The following is a 21,885-nucleotide window of genomic DNA, read 5'->3' as shown; positions in this document are numbered from 1 at the left end:
ATCTTAAGTTCTTGCCAGACGCCCAGGGTACTGAGGACCCTGAGGACTTTATTGTTTGTATGTCTCAGACTGCATTATGAACCCTTTGTGGATGCTCCAAGTGGCCGCCCTCCTTGGGTCAACAAGGACAAGGGCCTCTGCCACCGGGGAAGGTCCCCACGAGCCAGCCAACCAAACCTGGGAGGTCATACAAGATGCTACAGAACCGATGCGGATTAGATCTGCTATTCCTACAACAAGGAGGGCTATGTGCCGCCCTCAAAGAAGAGTGCTGCTTCTATGCCGACCACTCTGGAGTGGCCAAAGATTCCCTAGCTAAGCTTAGAGAAGGGCTAGAAAAGCACAAAAAAAGAGCGAGAAGCCAATAGTAATTGGTTCCAAAGCTGGCTTTCAAGTACCCATGGCTCACCACCCTGCTGTCCTCCCTGGTGGGCCCCCTAGCCATTTTCCTTGTCTTAATCATCTTGGGGCCTTACACCATTCATCAGGTTGTGACCCTTATAAGGTGCAAATAATGCTCACCCAGGTGGTAGAGGAGGTGCTCACAATGAAAGCCCTGACAGCCCTTGGGTCAATATGGCCCTTCAAGAAATCAACACCAATCTCTAAGGCTCTGCCCCACCCCCGCTTGGCTGGATAGTCAATGATGGGTAAGATTTCCAGAGGGAAACAACCTAAGACAGGCACAGCCACCAGAGGGAATGAAGGAGAGGCTGGGAAGGTTAGCCGCCTCCAGCTGCCTTATTAAAACAAAAAGGGGGAATTGTCAGGCCTTAAAAACTAACGCCACCTTAAGTGACATTGCAAGCGGTGCCATTATAGGCCCACAAGGGCGTATTAATGTGGCAGCCTAAGACGGCGCCAGGAGGAAGTAGGGTGGGGGTGTCTGCGGAAACCTCGCCTTAGCCCTTATTGGCCAAATACGTGCTTCTGCGCTCGTGAACACTGTGTGGTTGCAATAGCTAGGCATTGAGACAGGATGCATGCCCTTGACCTTTAAGCTGATTGGATTATGTTAAAACCTCCCCTCCCTATCTGCCTATAAAAGCAAGTGCTTGTGTGGTAATAAATGGAACTGCTCGACAGAACCCCCGCTGCGTCTGAGTATCCTTTAACCGGGCTGTTTTTGGGGGACCGGCGGTTGTGCTCACCTCTCTTCACAGCTCTCTTCCCCCATCTCCTTCCAAAGGGGACAGGAGAGAAAGAGGAATCCCGGGCCATTCGCTCGCCCACCGAAAGCAACGAGGCTAAGGGCTGTTTGAGTTGGCCAGCAGCGGACCCGACAACTACTGTAATTTGTTGGTATACAGTTATTCATAGTATTCTCTCACAGTTTCTTTTTATTTGATAGTACTGCTCCTTTTTTATTTCTGATGTTAGTAATGTAAACCTTCTCTCCTCTCTCCTCTCTTCCTCCTTTCCCCTCTTCTTTTCTATCTCTCTCTCTCCCCTTGGTAATCTAGCCTAAGGTTTATCCATTTTGTTATATTTTTATAAGAACCAGCTTTTGGTTTTATTGATATTCTCTATTGCATTTCTATTTTCTCTTTAATTAATTTCCACTCTAATACTTATTGTTTCTTTTCTCATTCTTGCTTCTGTTTAACTTGCTTTTTTTCTTTTTCAGTGTCTAACAGGGAAAGATTAGGTTGTTGATTTAAAATATTTTTAAAATAGTGGTTTACAGCTCTTAATTTCCTTGGAAGCGCTGCTTCCACTGCATCTCATAAATTTTGTTATGCTTTGCCTTCATGCTTATTTATTTAAAAGTACTTTTCAGTTACCCTTAAGAATTTATTTTCTCATATATTTTTAAATTTCTATTGCTTTGCTTAATCCACATATATACAAAATTCCCAAATTTGTAAATTTCCTAGTTTTCTGTCTAATTCCACTCCATTATAATCAGAGAACACACTTCTGTGATTGTAATCTTTTTGAATGCTTTGAGGCTTTTTATTTATGGCCTAGCACATCATCTATATTGGAAAATGTTCCACGTTTGCTTAAGATTGTGTATTCCGCTGTTGTTGGGTGGAGTGTTCTATAGCTGTCCATTAGGTCTAGTTTGTGCATAGCGTTTCTCAACACTTCTCTCGATGTGTTAATTTTCCTGGTTGTTGTATCCATTATTGAAAGTGGATATTTAAGTCTCCAACAATTATTGTTGAATTTTATGTTTCTACCTTTAATTATATTGGTTTTTGCTTCATGTATTTTGGGGCTCTGTTTTAAGGTACATATATGTTTATAAGTGTTCTAACTTTCTAATGCCTGATACCACTTTCTATCCTTTTACTTTTAAACCTATTTGTATCTTTTACCCTAATGCATTTCTCCTACAGAGATCATATAGTTGGATTTTAGTTTTTAATCCAGTCTTAAAATCTGTCCCTTTTTTTAAAATTTAGTTTTATTTTGTCAATATACAGTGTGATTGATTATTGTGGCCCGTTAACAAAACCTCACTCCTAAAAATGTCTTTCTGTTCACTTGTATCAACCTCAAGGAATTGTAATTGTTATGTCTTCTTCTCTACCCAACCCCTGGTTTTTTTTGTGTATTCATTTATTTATTTTTAGCTCCCACAAATAAGCGAGAACATGTGATATTTCTCTTTAAGTGCCTGACTTGTTTCACTTAAAATAATTCTCTGTAGGTCCATCCATGTCATTGCAAATGGCAGTATTTCATTCTTTTTTATAGCTGAGTAGTACTCCATTGTGTAGATATACCACATTTTCCATATTCACTCATCAGATGATGGACATTTGGGCTTGTTCCAACTCTTAGCTATTGTAAAGAATGCTGCAATGAACATTGGAGAACAGGTATACTTTTGACTTGATGATTTCCATTCCTCTGGTTATATTCCCAGCAGTGGGATAGCTGGGTCATTTGGTAGATCTATCTGCAATTGTTTGAGGAACCTACATACCATTTTCCATGGACGCGGCACCATTTTGCAGTCCCACCAACAATGTATGAGAGTTCCTTTTTCTCCGCAACTTTGCCAGCATTTATCATTTACAGTCTTTTGGATATTAGCCATCTTAACCAGGGTGAGATGGTATCTCAGTGTGGTTTTGATTTGCATTTCCCGGATGCAGAGTGATGTTGAGCATTTTTTCATATGTCTGTTAGCCATTCGTATATCTTCCTTTGAGAAATGCCTATTTAGCTCTTTTGCTCATTTTTTAATTGGGTTGCTTGTTATTTTGTTGTAAAGTTGTTTGAGTTCCTTGTATATTGTGGATATTAATCTTTTGTCAGATGTATATTTTGCAAATATTTTCTCCCACTCTGTTGGTTGTATTTTAACTCTGTTAATTGTTTCTTTTGCTGTACAGAAGCTTTTTAGTTTGATATAATCCCATTTGTTTATTTTTTCCTTTGGTTGACTGTGCTTTTGGATTCATAAAGTCTGTGTCCAATCCTACTTCCTGAAGTGTTTCTCCTATGACTTCTTAGAGAAGTTTTATTGTTTCAGGGTGTATACTTAACTTTTAGTCCATTTTGAGTTGACTTTAGTATATGGTGAAAGGTATGGGTCTAGTTTCATTCTCCTGCATATTGATATCCAGTTATCCCAGCACCATTTGCTGAAGAGGCGGTCTCTTCCCCGGTGTTTAGCCTTGGTTCCTTTGTTAAAGATCAGATGGCTGTAGGTGTGTGGGTTGATGTCTGGATTCTCTATTCTATTCCATTGGTCAGTGTGTCTGTTTTTATGCCAGTATCATGCTGTTTTGGTTATTATAGCTTTGTAGTATAGTTTAAAGTCAGGTAGTGTTATGCTTCCAGATTTTTTTTTTTTGCTCAGCATTGCTTTGGCTATGTGTGGTCTTTTGTTATTCCATATAAATGTCTGGGTAGTTCTTTCCATTTCTGATAAAAATGTCATTGGAATTTTGATGGGGAGTGCATTGAATTTGTATATCACATTGGGTAGTATGGACATTTTCACAATGTTGATTCTTCCAATCAAGAGCATGGGATATCTTTCCATATTCTTGTATCCTCTCTAATTTCTTTCAGCAGTGGTTTGTAGTTCTCATTATAGAGATTTTTCACATCCGTGGTTAATTCAATTCCTAAGTATTTCATTTTTTTGGTGGCTACTGTAAATGGGCATGCCTTCTTGATTTCTCTTTCTGCATGTTCACTATTGGAGAATAGAAATGCTACTGATTTTAGTGGGTTGATTTTATATCCTGCTACTTTGCTGAAATCATTTATCAACTCCAAGAGTTTTTTTGTAGAGGCTTTAGGCTATTCCTTACATAGGATAATGTCATCTGCAAACAGGGACAGTTTAACTTTATTTTTTCCAATCTGGATGCCCTTTATTTCTTTCTCTTCTCTGACTGCTCTGGCTAGTACTTCCAACACTATGTTGAATAGTAGTGGTGAGAGTGGCACCCTTGTCTAGTTCCTGTTCTTAAAGGAAAAGCTTTCAGCTTTTCCCCATTCAAGATGATATTGGCAGTGGTTTATCATATCTGGCTTTAATTATGTTGAGAAAATTTCCATCTATACCTACCTTATAGAGGGTCTTTGTCATGAATGAATCTTGAATTTTATCAATGCTTTTTCAGCATCTATAGTGATGACCGTATAGTCCTTGTGTTTGATTTTATTAATATGGTGTATCACATTTATTGATTTGCAAATGTTGAACCAACTTTGCATCCCTGGGATGAATTCCACTTGATCGTGGTGAATAATTTTACGTATGTGTTGCTGTATTCTGTTAGCTAGTATTTTACTGAGGATTTTTGCATCCAGAATATCCAAATAATACAAATTAGAAATGAAAAAGGTGATATTACAACTGATACATCTGGAATACAAGGTATCATTAAAGACTACTATAAACTGCTATATGCCAACAAATTTGAAAATCTGGAGGAAATGGATAACTTTCTGGACACACGCAAAACTAAGCCAAGAAGTTGTAGAAAATTTGAACTGACGAATAACAATAAAGGAGATTGAAGCTGTTATCAGAAGGCTCCCAACAAAGAAAAGCCCAGGACCAGATGGATTCACAGCAGAATTTTACCAAACATTCAAAGAGGAATTGATACCAATTCTTTACAAACTATTCCAAAAGGTCAAAACAGGGGCAAATCTCCCAAACTCATTCTATGAAGCAAACATCATCCTGATACCAAAACCCAGGTAAAGATACAACCAGAAAAAGAAAACTACAGGCCGATATCCTTGATGAAAATCTCTGTCTTTTGTTTGGGTTTTTCAACCCACTCACTTTTAGTGTTATTATTGTATGATTAGAGATAGATTTGTCATTTCATGTTTTGTTTTCTACTCGTCTCATTACATTTTGCCCCTGTATTACCCTTTTCTGTTTCTTCTATTTAAAGTTGACTTTTTCTACTTTAAGATTTTAATTCGTTTCATTTTTTTAATTCAAATTTTGAGTTATTTTCTTAGTGGATGCTCTAGGGCTTACCATATACATCTTAATTTACAGAATCTACTTAAAATATATGCTAACTACTTTCCAGTAAGATATAGAAATTTTACTCCTTCATAGCTCTGGTTCTTCCTTCCAATATTGCAATACTTTTTATAGATAGTATATCTGTATATTTTCTCTGGCAATTACTTAGCTTGTAAATAACATTGTGAGAAGAAAAACTGGTTTCTTTATGAAGAGTTATAGACTAGTAATTCAAAGCCATCTTTTTCAAAATATTTATTTTTCTACATCTTTAAATTAATACCTTTTTCAGCATGTCTCATCCTATTTATTTCTCAGTCCTATTCTTTGTGTAATCTAACTAACTGAGAACTAGTCAAATGTTTCAGAAATTAAAGGACATTTCCTTCTCAGTACATGTTATATTGTCAATTTAGTGAATTTTCATCATGGTAAGCTACTCCAAGTACACTATGAACACTGGAGCACCAACAGATATTTAATTTCCAATACAAAATCTATTTCATTTTCACATGTGGTAAATAATACCAATGAAAATTAGCCATGAGTTGCCATTTTTTAAAATTTCACATGCAATCATCAACATTATTCTAATTGTACTAATTAGTTTCAATTCGTTACTCATGATAAAATCATTATAAGCATTTTTTTAGATCTTAACATGTCTCGTACTCAAGGCCAGGCAATAAAATGCCTTATTTTATGTTACTAGAGTTAAATTCATAAAAATCCCATGGTTCTGAAATATATACTACTAATGGGAAGTAACGATTCTCATCAGGAATAATATTAGGAGTAAAATGATGTCCTAATATTATATAAAGTCACCGTTCAAAATACATGAAGTATCATAACTATTATTTTTCTTCTAAAGATTAAACAAACAGCAATTTTAATAATTGAAGGAATAAAAGAGATGCTAAATGAAGAAGAAATGCATGTATGGCACCCTTCACACTGACAAATATGGGATGGGTAAATTTTTAAAATCCATACAGTACATTATTGTGTTGAAGAAAGCTGTAAAATCATAAATATTTGGATTTGTATCCCTGATATTTTTGAGTCATTCTCTATTATTAATTTATAACATAACTTATCAACATATACGTATTTTTTCTCTAAACTAGGATATTCTGAAACTGACACACCTTCTTTTAGAGAAAAGTGATCGTTATGAAGACAATAATTATATACAATATAATGTAATAAGAAGACATTTATAAAAATTTAAGATCTAAATGAAGCTGAAATAGTCTAAAAGACCTGCTCAGATTATATTGCTAAACAATTTGGTTGAAGTCACAGAAAAATGCATACTAAAAAAAAATCCACTTTATTTCATTGTTAAATGGATTATTCAGCTGACTAGAACATCTCTTTCTTTATCTCCTTAAATGACTCCACGAGAACACAGGGCAAAGTTTAATCTTTTTAAAGTAGCAAATTAGGCCTTTCACCATTTGAGTCTTCATTCTTCAGTGAACCCACAGTCAAATTTACAGTCACAAGGACTGATTTATCTAGCTACACAAAGTACTTTCTTTGTTATTTTCTTTTTAAACAGCTGAATCCGAGGTAGAACTGATATACAAAAAACTAAAAATATTTAATGTATACAATTTGATTAGTTTAAACACACTCATACACCCGTTGAAACCATCACCACAATAAAGGTAACAGACATATCTATAGCATCCAAAAGTTTCCTGTGTGATGCCTCCAACTTTGTTCTATATTACTCTTTTATTTTGGAATCCATATAATTAATATAGGCCTTATCACATAGAATAGATAGAAAATATTAAGTTTATATAATTGAGGCTGATGCTATACACATCTCAATAGTAAAGTGAAAACCTATTTCAAAATTTTAAATCTTCATTTTGATATGTGAGGTGCATAGACTATGAGAAAGGCACATTTCTGGGCTATTTCATTGATGATTTTCCTTTCCTGAGTATAAAAAGAGTCTCACCAGCAATAAAACCAGGGAATGCCCTTAGACCAGTGTTGTACAAGCAATGTTGCTCTTCGGTGCTAGACTTTCCTAGGTCACAAGAAATTCCACAGGTAACAAGTAAATCAATAAGCAGGACTGGAAGTCATCCTCTAAGGACACAGAAATGAATCATCAAAACTGTTCTATTTTGGGCACAATCCGCATTGCAACTGGTAAATCAGCTGCTCATCAGCTGTTGTGCATAGACTGGTCTTTATCAAGCGAAGGATGTGAGAATATAATAGATTAAAAAGCATACTGAGAAACTCACCACATTCCATTCCATAAATATTAGCTGAATTCACGAGTGGAAACAAATAAACAAACAAACAAAAAACTTAAAAATCTTTGTAAAATTGCTTGTCTTTTAGTCTACAAAAGAGAAACAAAATACTAAGATTATATATGAACTCAAGATATTAGAACTAAAACTTTTGAATGGATGTTAATTCTATTTCTAGCACCATTTAGAAAGATGTCTCTTCCACAGGGTCCATGTTTAAATGGAAAGAGTGGCTTCTCATTTTAAAATACAGACTCTTAAAAATGTTGATTGACATATTTAATAGGTTTTTAATTATGTTTGAAATTAGGTACTTTGTGATGTGATGTGAAAATATGATTAACTAATTGACTTAAAATCTGAAGTCCCTGAAAGCAAAGTTCACACATTGCCAAAAACATCTAATTATTTTAATAAATGTGTATTATCTTTTAATTACATAAGAAATATATTCTATGTAGAAGATGTGAAACATATATCAAAATGCTAAATGCATAAAAAATCATTACTAACACACCATCCAGAGATAATCACAATAGTAATTTAGTGATTTCTTCTACTTTCATTATTTTTATTTTACATGTTTTACTTTACTCTTTTCCAAATTGTAAACTTGTATTTTGTATTTCAAAACTTGTATTTTGATTGTTTTAATGGATGGTTATCTTTACATTTTAAGGTATGTAATCAACACAATATTATTCATGAATGAACTTCACTTAACAATATAATCTTGGAATAATAAACTGTCATCAACCATTTCAGCTTATGTGTTATGATTGTGCAATTGTGTGTCTTATACAGTCAGTGTTCATCTGCACTTGTCCACACATTTGCCAATGTTTTTATCACATACTCTGTTTCTCCAGTGTTTATTTTTTCCCAACAGAGTGTAATTTTGTTTATTTATTTATTTTTATTAAGCATAATTGATTATGCATATTTGTACAGTACGGAGTTAAATTTCAATAACTGTGTCTAATACGTGATAGTCAAATCAGGATAATTAGCACACTCATTATTACAAAACTTATTCATTCTTTATTTCCATTAACTAATTTCTCCCTAATTCCCCTCCCCTTTCCCCTTTCTCACCTCTAGTAACCACAGTTCTGTTATCTCCTTCTGAAAGTTCAACCTATTATTGTATTATTGTGATTGATGTTTCTTTCTTTCTGTCTGTCTTGATTTTTTTTCTTTTCTCTGTTTGTCTATTTATCTCTTTATTTATTATTACCACTTATAAGTGGAGGACATGTGATATTTCTCTTTCTGTGCCTGGCTTATTTCACTTAACATAATTTTCTTCAAGTTCATCAATGCTGATGTGAATGGCAAAATTTTATTCTTATTAATGGCTAAGTGGTATTCTGTTGCTTATATATACCACATTTTCCCTGGTGCACTCTCTGTTGGTGCTGGTGAGCTCACTATGTCAGAAAGACTTCTGAGCTCCCAAAGGAGAAGGGCATGGATCCAGGAAACCAGTGCAAGGGACTGGCACAACCCCCATTCACTGTCTACCAGAGAGAGCATGGGACATTGAGTTGGGTGGGGCTGTAAGCTCCTGGGGGAAGAAGGACATGTATCCAGGTAGCTGGCATGCTCCTCCCTGTACACTCCGCCGGGGTGTGCGGGGCCACTTGGTCGGTGAGACTCTGGGCTCCCTCTGTCTCCTATCCCAAAATGGAGATGTCCCGTGGCAGCCTGGGAACAAGCAGGGAGGAGGTGACTCTACATGTAGTTCTCCCCAGGGAAAATACAGTCTTGTGGGCTCTTTGCTACTCCACACACTGGTCTCATTGCGAGGGCAATATGGTTGCTTTGCAGCCTGGTTTGCAGACGTCTCAGGTGGGAGTGTAGGACTTTGGCTCTCCCCACTTCTACCTTGTCCCAGCAGTGCAGGGTTTCTCAAGTTTCCATGCCAGTCCTATTTGGGAATTTCTCCTGTCCTGCTATGTTGCAGTCTCAAGTTTCCAGGTTTGAGGGGGTGGTTTCCTACTGTTTTGCTGGATTCCATTGTTTTCTCCTAGACACTCTTCAGATGACTTATCTATTTGTTGCTTTGGACATTTTTGCATTAGAGGCAAGGGCTGGCTGCCTCTAGTCAGCCATCTTGCCAGGAAAAACACATTTGCCAATTTCATTGCTCACCATTTTATCTCAAACCTGGGACAGTTTTCCTTCTTCCTGAAGGGTGTATTTTAAAATTTCATTTATTAAAGATCACTTAGTAGTGAGCTCTCTCTGCTTTTATCTGAAAATACCTACAACCACCTTTGTTCCTTTAAAACACCTTTTCTGTATTTATAATCAAAGGTGACATTTTCTTCAGAATTTTGGAGATATTGTATCACAGTTTTCTGTTCTTCATTAGGAATCACCTGGAAATCTCATTGTTGTTTACGAGTTACTACGTTCACATAGGTGGTCAGTTTCTGGTACATTGGACCCAATTGTTATACCACTTCTTTTCTCAGAATTACCCAGATGGAGTATTTATTTGGAGCCTATAAAGCATCATGAATCCAATTTTCAGTCTCCATATACAGCAGCTTAGGAGGTTTCTCCCAGCATTATCAGTTAGTCAGCACGGGATCTAAGCAAGAGTAGTACTCCCTTTCTCTAAGGCACTTCCATGAATATAGTAGGATTGCATCCTCTCCTAGAATGGCAGTTCACTTACTAGGGTCCCTTCCATTTGCTCTAACTCCTAGTAGCATTTTTTTTTTTTGTATTACCTGTTTTGACTCATGCCCTTTCCTCTCATAGCTGAGGTTACCAGCTCAGAGGCGCTGCTAAACCGAAGTACACAGCCCTGCTAATGTTTCTTCTTAGCTCCATCTCCAGACAGATATCATAAGATTTAACAGGTAAAGAGTAACAAGACTCATTGGAGGGGGCACAATCACAGTTAACCCTAATTTTGCTTTTTGAGGTAGGATGGAGTTACGACCTAACTCAGAGTAATTTGAGGAACGCTAACTGTCAAATATGATAGCATCTATATATGGTATTTATGGTGTCTTGTTTACATAAGGAAATAATGTAAGCTATGCCCTGAGAACATCAGATCAGGAAAATTGACAGGAAAAACTTATAAGTTGATAATGATATGATATATAGTTGTTTTGTTCATTCTCCCCTATATTTTGCTATCTACTGATCCTAAAAATTTTCTACTAGCATCCTGCTATAAGCAATATAAGAACAAGTGTTATTTAAACAGTTAGGCCAATCTTTAAAAAAACCTTCTTTTTTTTTTAAACCAGATATTTTGACCATCTAGTGTTTGGGTGGTCCACTGTGCTTGGACAGCGATAAGGAAAGAGGCATGGTTCTGCAGCATTTTGTTTCCTTGCTCACTTTTGTATACTAGTAGTATTAAAATGCCTAACTTGATCAGAAGTAATATACACAGATCCTTTGAATGATAAAGAATTAACTGTTCCAAACCTCTCATTGTGTCCTCCAAGGTTGCTTTTGCTACAGGATAAGTGAATACAAAACTTAATAGGTGTCAATCTTAGTTAACACCAATTTGTAGCTTTCTTGGGTCCCTGAAAAAGGTCCAACATCATCCACTTGTGAGCTCTTGTCCTTGAAGAATTTTGCTCACAGCTCTTTCCTAGCATTTTCTTTCCTGTTGCTATTGGATGCAGTTTCAAACCCTTCATCAGGAACAACAAAAATGTGCCATGACTCTGCTCTTAACTCCTTTGCCTTTTCTTTGAGAAGGCAATTTTCATAATATCATCAATGTATTTCACTAAGGTGCTCATAAAGTTTATTGAGCTCAAGTCCCACCCCAATAGGCTAGTGAATTAAAATATTCATGTGGCAAAATAACTGTATAGTGGATCTCATTACATGAAAATGCAAATTATCCTTGTTTGGTTTTGAAATTTGGATGGAAAATAACTCATTTGCTGGGGGGGGAGCACTATAATAGCATACAACACCTCCTTGGCCTATTAAACTTCTTGTATAGTCTTATCATATCATATCAGATGCAGATGAAGTTATCAGTGAAACCACTTAGTTTCATCCTTGAGTATGTACTGTTATCCTCCAAAAACAATCTGCCTTACGTACTGGCTGGATAGGAGATAACGCATTTCAGGTCTGTTGCTTAATCATTTACTTCCTAATGGTTGAGTAGTTGAATTACATCCCTACATTCACAGAGTTGGAGAGTAAAAGTCGTATTTAAATGGTTGATATCAAACCTAGTATTATATTAACATCATGCTTTCTCCTCACATGTAGAAGGATTATAAAGAAACTGCCCTCATAAGAATGATATGGTATTACTAATTGAAAAGAAAGTATCTTTTTTTATCTTTTTTTTTTTCCTTTGCGTGCTTTCTTAATATAATGAGGTGCTCTCTCTGTAGCCAGGAATAGGCTGTCAGTTCATTTTATTAAACAGAAATTCTTAATCCATATTCTCCCCAAACTATTATCTCTGTTTGGGCTAAATGTAAGTTTAAATCTTCTTCACTTTCTTTTAACTTATATCAGCAAATTTATTACTGAAAAATAAAGCATTCTATTTTATTATTTTTTTAATAATACTCAAAATATAGCTTGATAAATTGTACACACTTCTTGGCTCTACTCAAGAACAAAGACCAACTCTGAAAGAAAAAATGCTTTGTTTTGTACCAGAAAAAATGAAGTGTGCTTTTCTACCAAACGTACTTATTGTTTAACACTCATGGCAATTTTAAGAGACTAATGTGATCTAATATTCTAGGCCCCTTGCAGCTTAATGAATTGACTGAAGACAAAAACCCGACACCAGGTCTTTACTACTCCAGGTGCCCCCAAAGTATTTCAAGGCCAGATGTTTCTAAGTAATGCGATTTTGTAGTTATTGTCTCTGGTGCTGGGAAAGAGGTAAATTCGGTTTAGTTCATTTTGGTTTCAGTGTTCTTTTTCTTTTCACTCTTCTCCACAGTGTCAAAATAGTTCACATTTCTTAAGGAGAGGTAAAATAATATTTCATTAACTTAGAGTCTGGCTTCCACAGACTTTCTTTTTATAGATCTACCTTTGCTGTTTCAACTCAGAAGGTATTAAATTTAAAGATGCATACTGCATTGCATGGTAAATAAAACAGTCAAGTGGGAGAGCCCATTTAAACATCCATGCTGCCAGGACATTTTCCCATAAAGAAATCATCATGGGAGAAAGTTAGACATTTGTTTGGTATAACTAATTTTATCTACAAGTGGGAGTTTGGAAGGGTCCCAAGTATATTTGTACTCTGTTCTTCATAAGCAATATACTGCTATGCCCTTTCACTCAATGCTTTTATATCTTTATAATCAGTTCCTAATTGTCCTCTTATAAAATAAATGGAATTTTGATCATACAATGGGTTAAGTTGACCTTATTTAAAGCATTATTTAAATTTTTATTGTCTTTCTACATTTTAGTTGTGTCTGTGATTTAAAATGTAATCGTTTATTGAATTTCAAGGTATTCCAATTAAAAAACATATAATGAGTGTGTATGTATCTCAAGAAAGTGTTTTATTTTAAATATATTCAAAGAATTTTTCCAAAGTACCTAAGAAATTCTGAGAACAAATACTTTATTTTAAATGTTATTTATTCTTCTTTAGAGCCATGATTATCCTAGAATAAAAGATGTGGCTGATGTTGGGTGTGGGTGCTTTACTCGGACGTCTACATGTGAAAGTGAACATATGTCTGTACAGAGATAGGAACATTTTGCTCCTATCTGATGATCTCAAGGGTCTAGAGGCAAGACCTACACTTGCATTAAATGGAAAATCTGAGGCATGTGTGATTTAGATAAGGAGCTTGGAGACTTAACTAATATTTTCACAGTGCTTCAGTGATTTGATCTCCTTGATATAGCCAACAATTTGAATTTTGCTAGTTTCTGTACTGAGAAATATAGAAGGAAGTTAGCTTCATCCTAATCTGGGTATCATGATAGAGAAAAAAATAGTATCTGGGAACACAGATTAGACAACCAAGAGAAAACTTCTCATAATATAAGTAGAATGTCATACATCCTCACATTTTCCATATAATTTACACCAAAATTATGTTCTCCTTTTTTCAGTTGTTTTCCTGGTTTAAGGAATGAAATTGTCAGTGACAACTATTTACAGAAGAGATTTTTTTTAACAATTGAAAGAATTAGTGACATGATAAGAGTATATTGATGATTCACTGAATAATGTAATTTATCCAGTCAAACCTGACAGAAAAAAATACCCTATTCGATTCATTCCAATGTTTTGTTTGCTTTTGTTTTTTAATTTTACATGTAGTTTTTGCTTGAGAAACAAAAATGGTCCCTTATACTCTATAATCCTTAAGCATTTGTTACCTAAGTACTAAGATGCTTTGTTTTGCTCTGATGTTCAGAAAATATCATTAAAATATTTTTGGTTTTCATTGAAGAATTGAAATAATGATTCTTGTAAGTTAGAATCAGACAAAAGCATTTATAGTTTAGACCTAACCCCTATATGAGCTAGGATAAATGGGTTGAACAGTGATAAACATTTCCTAAAATCTTAGTTTCTATTTATCGTCCATCTTCAGTTCATGTGGTCATGAACCATGTCGAGTGTAATATCGCAGGAATGACTCCAGAATGCTTGGGCTTCTGTTCTCAAATCACCTCAGGATAATCAGAAATCATAACACAATAGCAAACTCAGAGAAACCTTGACTTGCTACTTTATTCTCAAACTGAGAAAATTTTCTAATGATTTGGGAAAAGAAATGTTCTAATAATGAGGATGCTGACTATAATTTAGACTACTACATCTTATGAAGTTTGCCCTTCTGTCTGATCTTCTGACACTTTGAGAGGTTTTTTTTTTTTTTTTATCTATACTAGTCTAGGTCTTTCATATACTTAACTCTAAACAAGGGGAAAGCTCTTTTCCTTTAAAAGGCCAGTTTCTCTTTGAAGTACATCTCCAGTCAAACCATGTGTAAAAAAAAATAAAAAATGAATAAATAAACACATCAAAGCATCCATTGATATGAAACTGGTAGTTTGATATTAAAGAACTGCTATGGGTTAAAAATTCCAGGTAACACAGAGTGTGGGTTTTATTACATGTATATTTTAAGTAATGTGTATATATATAAGTAATGTGTATATATATAAGTAACATGGGCATGTTTTTTTCTGTGTAATCTTTCCAACTACCAATAAATGTGTATAAACAGTGTGATAATACATGATTAATGTCTTGCTATAATTTCCTTTTAGTTTGAGAGTTTTAACTGATATGGTTTACTGGAATTTAAGCAGAAATCCATTTTCCTTTTTTTTCCAGCCTAGCTTTATGCTTCCATCTGTATATCATCAACTAATTTTTTACCAGTAAGATAAATGAAGATTATTATTAAGACAATTAGAAAAACAAACTGATCAACTAAGACAGAGAGCTTGCCACTTTGTCTGTACGGTATACTTATACTACAGAGTTTTGTTTTACTTGATCATGGTATATTAATCATTCACTCCTTGCTATTGACTTCAGTGATAACATAGTTTTCTGGTTATTCTCTTAATTCTTAATTTTCATTCTCTTTCTTATCCTCTGTTTGACCTCTAAATATTAGAATTCCTCAAAGCTCCATTCTGACCTGTCAGTATTTATTCAGAAACTTTCTCCTAAGTGATCTTATCCATTCCCATGGCTATAATGGAATCTATATGTCAAAGACTTCAAACCTAATCTGTAGTCCAGTTATCTCATTTGTGTTTCAAATTCATATAATAAACTTTCTTTTTGAAATATACACTTTAGTATCTAAAAGGAGAAGAAGAAAGGGGAGAAAAACAGAAAAGATAAAGTAATTAGGCAAACAAAATAAAACACATGCCAAATTGATCTATTGACCTTCCTGCATCAATTTCTCTTTAGTTTTTGCTGTTTTAATAAATGGCACCAGCAACTATCCATTTGCTTAACTTAGCTGTTTGGAAGATATTCCTAATATTTTTCTTTACTTTGTCACTCCAAAAAATTCACCACCAAGTTCTGTCAAACCAACTGTACCATTTGATTGCTATGACCATTTCTACAACCACTACCCTGGTGTGAACCACCACTGTCTCTCACCTGAGCTGCAGCAGCAGCTTTTTGTCTCTCTACTTCCACACTTGCTTCCTTTTTATTCATTTTCCAATGAATGATCTTTTAAAAAGAACCATGCTATTACTTTGTACAATGCTCTTACAAAAATACTCTTAGGGTAAGGACCCTAGAGGTACCTTGTTTCATTCAGTTCTTACTAACCTCCCTAGCTCTCCCCACAGCCTCCTGTTACTTCTCACCAAGCTCCAGTCACACTGATCATCTTCCCACTCCTCAATTCCACCATGTGCTTTCTCACCTCAAGGTTATTCCCTTCATTATTCCTGTGCACGAGTGCCTGAAATGCATTTCCTGACACCCTTTAGCTGACGACCTAAAGCTCCTATTCAACTTCCCCACTTTCGGCTTAAAAATCACTTTGTAAAGAGCACTTTGCAGATAATCCACTCTAAAGATGGATCTCCTTATTCTTTAAAAATAATTTTACTTATCTACCTCTCTATATCTTTTCTGCCTAAAACGTCTCTCTGCTTTACCTTAACTTCAACACAATCTCCTTCTCTAATTCTAGTAGAGCAGAGAGGGGAAGGCATATTTCCCAACAGATTTATACTCACTTATTGAAAAAGATAACTTACTGTGAGAAAAACAAAACAGATCGGAAGACAGTTTCTATAGTGTATATTATTCATAAAAGAACAAGGCAGAGGCAATTCTATTAGAGATTAACCACTGAAGAAGACAAGCTTAACTGGAAGATCAAAATCAAGTGGCCAACAGCCCTACACCAGAGGAAGATCATCCTAGTCTAGTGCTTTACAGAACAGGAATTTCCTTGTGCATTTCCCCCCACCAAAGACATTAATCTCAACATTAAGAGCCAAAGTGTTTTATATTCTTCTATTATAAACTCGTTCTTGTTGAATGGTGTGCAAAATAAATCATGAAGTACATATATACTTTGAGAGTTAAGAAAAGGAAAAAATTTGCACAGAAAAGTAATAATAAAAGTAGAATTAAAGAAAATGAAAGGTGGAAACATAGTCAAATTAAGCAATAAAAGAGTGGATACATTGAAAAATATTAATCAAATGTAAGAACACTGGCACAGGTGTTTAAGTAAAGTTACAAAATGAAAAGAAGACGTGGTAATATACTCAAAAGTTTCTGGGATTTTTTTTAACAGTATTAAACAGAGCTAATCTTAATGGAGGGTTTCTCACCCTCAGCACTGTTAACATTTTGAGTTAAATAATTCTTCATAGTTGGAGTTACAGGGAGTATGCGGGGGTGTCCTGTGTTATTACAGGATGTCCCAAAGCATACCAGGGCTTTACACAGTAGATGCCAGTGTCAGTCCTCCCTGGGATTTGGCTGTGACAACCAAAATTGTCTGCAAACACTGCCCAATGCCTCAAGGAGAGCAATAATCATTCCTCACTCACCCCTTCCACTGAGAACCACTGGGTTCATATGAAGGGAACAGGAATTTGCATTTTAAAAAATTCATTATAAAGTCTTAGCTTAACAATGAAATTTAAAAATAGTCACATAACCCACATATCTCTAAATTTTTCTTCCGGAAAATAGAGATATCTACACTGCCTGATTCATCAATAATATTAATCAAATACTTTCAAGAAAATAATAACAAAATAGGAAAAGAAAAATTAGAACCAGGGAATAAACAAATGGAGATAAAAATGTCACACATAATTGTTATATTGCAATCTCAAGGTTTGCTCTGACTTTTTGACAGCCAAAGTGGAAAGACAGATGACTACTTACATAATTCTGTAACTGACAGGAGGCAGAAAGCCAGTTCCTCAAGGGAAGTATAGGTTCACTTAGCCTTTTTCTGCTAGAGACATCCTGACTTTATAAAGAAGACAATAAAGGACATAGAGGACAGTGCCCACAATACTTCTATGGCCAATGTACTTGTGATTTTAATTCAGTTGTTTCGAAGCAGTATTCATCAATAAAAATTCAGGGAATAACATTAAAATTTAATCTAGTGAAGGCAACTCTGGGGAACACCGGTATTAAAAGTCCAGCTTGATCAAGGCTATGATTTAGAGTATCAAAATCAGTCATTCAACTGTATAACATTTAAGATTTTTAGTAAGCATTACTTCTTTCACTCTGTCTTTTTATGAGAGATCGATTTCAATTATTTTGAGATTATCTTTGTGGATGAAAGTTTACTACAAAGAGAAGCCACATAACAGGACAATTAGAATTATTTTATCTTCTTTTTTTCCCCCAAGTAGAAAAGTCTTGCCATCTGAAGTATGAGGGCTCTTCTGCAATTCATGCATGTTGTGCATCTGCCTGAACCGAGCTGTGGGAGTCCGTCATGTGGTGGGTAGGAAAGATGGAGAGCGAAAGGAAACAAAGACATCATCTGGTCATCCAGACCGTTAAATTGGGAGATGGTTTGATAAATCCCTCTAGTGCCATGTTACCACCCTGCTTAACATTTAATTGATCAAACTTATAAAGCCCAGACCTGTAGGAACATAATATGGAAGCAATACCTTTTTAGCCTTCCATGGTTGTAGAACCTGTGACACCTGATGCTCAAGGTTAAAACAAATAAAAATAAAAATAAAAGATGATGATGAAAGTGAAGTGAAAGACAATCTTGCTTCCAATCTCTCCCAATAGAAAGTGTGAAGGAGAAAAGAAGGAAGAGTGTAAAGAAAATAAAGCTGTTAGGTCAGCTGGAGACAGGAAAGTTTATTAGGTAAGATAAAAATCGATCAAAGTGGTCAACGCACCTGAGAGAGAGCATTATTAACTACTCTAGGGTATGAGCTTTACCAGGCAAAGAGAGGCTCTGAGGTAGAGGTTCCTCAAACCTCTGGAGTGTATGTTAAGAGCCCATGAATATGCCTTTGATGCCAGTTTGGCAAAATTTATTTCTTTACAAGAGGATGAAGAATATAGCAGGAATCAGATGAGATCAGATGAAGCCAGTCTTCATCTGTGTAGGATAATCATGCTCTACAAAAACTAAAACCATATAATGAGCTCCATCCTCAAGAGTCATCCAGGCATGCAGCTGGCAGGTAGCAGAAGTCTTTATGCTATGTGCTGGCAACAGCATTACGTGCAGGGATGTTGGGCTTTCCTCATCATGCCAGGCATTTGTCTACTTGCTCCTCTCTGCCTTGCTCTGCCCATCTCTTAAACACAGACAGCTCCATCTCTCAGGGTCTCTGCCTTTTGCCTTGTGGATAATTTGAGCCAAAAAAGAAATGGATGGATGGATGGAAGGAAGGAAGGAAGGAAGGAAGGAAGGAAGGAAGGAAGGAAAGAAAGAAAAAGAAAAAGAAAGATGAAAGAAAGAAAAAAGTGTTGTGAAGTATTGGGGGGCAATATAATGAGGATTTGTTTTAACCTCTCTTCCAACTTTGAGAAAAATCTCCAGCACCACTGCCTCTTACCTCAGATTTCTTCATATTTTACCTCAGAAGAATGACAACTTGAGTTACCCCCACCATAATTTCATTTCACTGATGACAGAGATATTTGAGAATGGACCTCCCAGAGTGGTAAAGAGTATTCTTGTGTATGCAGCATCTTTGATTATACCAAGATAGCTGCATTCTGCAGAAGTGTGAAATTCCTACTGTATGGAGCTAAACAAGACACAAGGATGCTGAGATTAAATGCTGAGTAACATAATATTTGATATCTAAATTAATTTAACATGTTTAATTAGCATATTTCTAATTGTTGTCCCTAAAATTATTTTACATATCTATTTTTCACCTAATGTAATAAAAAAGAAGCTAATAAGGTATGGAAATATTCATTGTAACACACGATTCTGATTTAATCTGTTCAGTCAATGAAATTTCATATTTTAACATTTTTCCTAAAATGTCTGAGCCAATCTTAAAAACTGATTGTGCTACAAAATGCTAGACAATGACACATTTTCTTTTTTGGTGGCTGGCCACTACAGGGATAGAACCCTGGACCTATCAGCCCCACTCTCTGACCAACTGAGCTAACCAGCCAGCCCAACATATTTTCTTAAGGATTGAAATATTCATAAGACATACATAAAGAGCAATTTCCAAATCAAGATTCACAAATCGATAAAGCTATTGAAAGAAATTGTTCACAGATAGATGAGTTAATGTGAAGGGAAACCAATCATGTAATTAATCAACAAGTTAACTCTCATTAGCCTTTTAAGTGGCCTCCTGTGTTTCCTCTGACATGTCTCTAAATGTCATACTGCCTTCTCACACCATAAATAAAATTTTCAATATTATATAAGTAGACTCTTACAAGAGGGTGTTATTTCAGATCTGTCTTCTTTAGATCAACAGTAAGTTTGTGAAGTCCATCGTTGTTTTTCTTTGTAGAAATATCCTGCTGATTTCCATTACTGTGTGGTGTTCTGCTGTTTCAATGCATCACAATATATTTATCCATTGTTTTGTTTGTAAATATTTGGGGGTTGTTCAAATTTTGGCTACTTCAGTCAATATTCGTGGTTAATTTATCCACATATTTGCCCTTTCAGATGCTGTTATTCTTAAAGATGTGTAGACATGTGAGATCATTTTCTTTTTGTTTTAATATACTCCTTTTAGTCATTTTTTTCATTGTAATTGAAGAGCTAAGTGTGATAGTGTTGTGTGTGCGTGTCTCTCCCTGCTGGTGAAGAATACTCTACTTTTGTTTTTGTCAAAAGACCTTTATTTGCTTTATGTTGGCAGTTAAATATTTTTTGAAAATACAATTTCCTTGTTTTCTGGCTTTTACTGTTTTTGTTGAGTAATCAGACCTGAGTCCCACCGTTGTCTCTCTCTCTCTTTTTCCCCCTGTGAATGGCTTTTCAAACTTTTTCTGCCTTCAGTTTTCCTCAGTTTTCTTTGATGTGCTTGGGTTATAGGTTTGCTTTGTTGTTTTGTTTTTGTTGTATTCTTTCTCTTAGGGTTTTTAACTATTTTTTAAATCTGTTCCTAGTTTTTTGCCAATTATGGAAATTTCTAATTTAGTATTGCTTTATGATTGTTTTTGCCCTATTTTCTTTCCCTTCCTATTCTAGGATTCAAATTGCACACGTATAAAACTTCACACTCTCTCCCATATATTTCTTTCAGTTTCCCCCTGTATTTTTACATCTTTCACATCTTTGAATTTCATTCGGAGTGTTTTTTTTTTTTTTTTCAATTCCACTCTGAATATTTTCCTAATATTTTCCTAAGTATCTTTCAATTTGCTAATTCTCTTCCATGCTATGTCTAAACTAAGTTCTTAATTTCAGTTACTATATTTTTCTTAATCCTAATATTTTCATTTAATTCATTTCTAGATCCTAGTTTTCTATTAAAATTTTCTATTCTATTAATATTTTTGACTGGCAAATCATATTTGAAAATAAAATTTCATTGTATTCCTTTACAGGTTCCCCTATAAAAAGGTGATAATAGCATTAGGAAAAGTCAAGGAAAATTTTTAAAAATGAATTGCTATGCAAGGAAAATCATAGAAATTTCCAAGCTGATCTTTGTTTTCTTGACATAGAGTTCTGTGAGCTAGAACTAGGAGATGATGAACAGGTAGAGGAAGACAGCTCCAGAAAAGGAAATAGCTGAGGAATTAAAGAAAAATTTTAAGTGAGAAATACCTTCTCAGGCAGAAAAGAACTGGGAAATTTTAAGAACATCCATCTGTATACTTAACAATGTGTTATGTTCCAAAGGAGAAATCCCACTTCCTTCTCATTGATCTTGCTTTTTATATGGCAAGCATGATAGCAAAGTTATCAATGAGGAGGCACAAAGACTATTCAAACCACCGTCAGTTTGAGTTTGGGGTGCTGCTATCTACAGCTGCCTAGCACCTGAAGACTTCGGGGTGCAAAGGAATCTGTAGTCTCCCTGCCAGGTATCTGGTTATCCCTGCCGTGGTAAACTGAATTCATGGACAGCGCTCCCTGCTGGTCGGAGGTGAAGGTTCTTTCTCTGTCACAACAATAGCCATGGTGTTGTCTGGGGAAC

This window comes from Cynocephalus volans, chromosome 13, assembly GCF_027409185.1.
Source record: "Cynocephalus volans isolate mCynVol1 chromosome 13, mCynVol1.pri, whole genome shotgun sequence".
NCBI classification, from domain to species: Eukaryota; Metazoa; Chordata; class Mammalia; order Dermoptera; family Cynocephalidae; genus Cynocephalus; species Cynocephalus volans.
The sequence above is the reverse complement of the archived record's forward strand: the minus strand, read 5'-3'. Positions refer to the sequence as shown.